The sequence below is a fragment of the Sinocyclocheilus grahami genome, unplaced genomic scaffold (genome assembly GCF_001515645.1).
Source record: "Sinocyclocheilus grahami isolate Dianchi unplaced genomic scaffold, SAMN03320097.WGS_v1.1 scaffold221.1, whole genome shotgun sequence".
In the NCBI taxonomy this organism is placed as follows: Eukaryota; Metazoa; Chordata; class Actinopteri; order Cypriniformes; family Cyprinidae; genus Sinocyclocheilus; species Sinocyclocheilus grahami.
Genome location: NW_015505400.1, coordinates 103,451 through 104,287, shown reverse-complemented (window position 1 = coordinate 104,287; position 837 = coordinate 103,451).

The window sequence follows — 837 nt, the reverse complement described above, 5'->3', positions numbered from 1 at the left end:
AGGCCATTGTGTATGTTGTCTTTGATATTTTATACTGTTTTATGCCGGCTTGTGATGGAACCACTCTTGCCTGTCATCTTACCTATATGTAATCCTACCATGTTTAGTATCTATGAGTTCGTCTTCTGGTGATCTAAACGAGAGTGTATATTATATGTTGGTACATAGGCAATATATTAGTGTCCTGAGAATCTTTAATAATTTCGATTCAAGTTCCATATGCAAATTACCATGCTTCCACACAAAGGGTCATAAACTCCCCAGTATTTCCAAACTCCCACTTGGTAGTTCCGACTTTCTCATTGGACAAGCCCATCTTGAGAGGCGTGAATCTTCTCAGACCTTAAAGGCCTCACACCAGTGACCCGCCTCTAGTCGGTGGTTCGGTTAGATTCTAAGATGAAGACATGAGCTAGAACGCTTCTGCAACCCGCTAAGTTCGTGCCAGGCTTCGGCCTTGACTTTTCCATTCACCAAGATTCTCTGACTCAAACTGGTTCTTTTTCATCAACCAACTTCAGCAAAGATCAACTGGGACCTTCAGACTGCATCAAGCCTCTTTCAGACAGACGAGACGTGCAAGTATTCAAACTTAGTTTTATTAACTGATACATTAAGTACCATTGGTACCTTTTTACAAAGGTGCGTTTGAACTAAGAATCTAATGTTTCCTTCAGGCTGTAAATCTGCTGAATATCAAATGGTTCCATAACTTCATATTTTAATTTCTTTCTTTACTGCTTAAACTTTAACCCTTTCCTATACCAACGGTATGTGTGTTTGTGTGTGTGCGTGTGTATGTGTATGTGTATGTTAGACCAGTTTAAGTGTTTATGT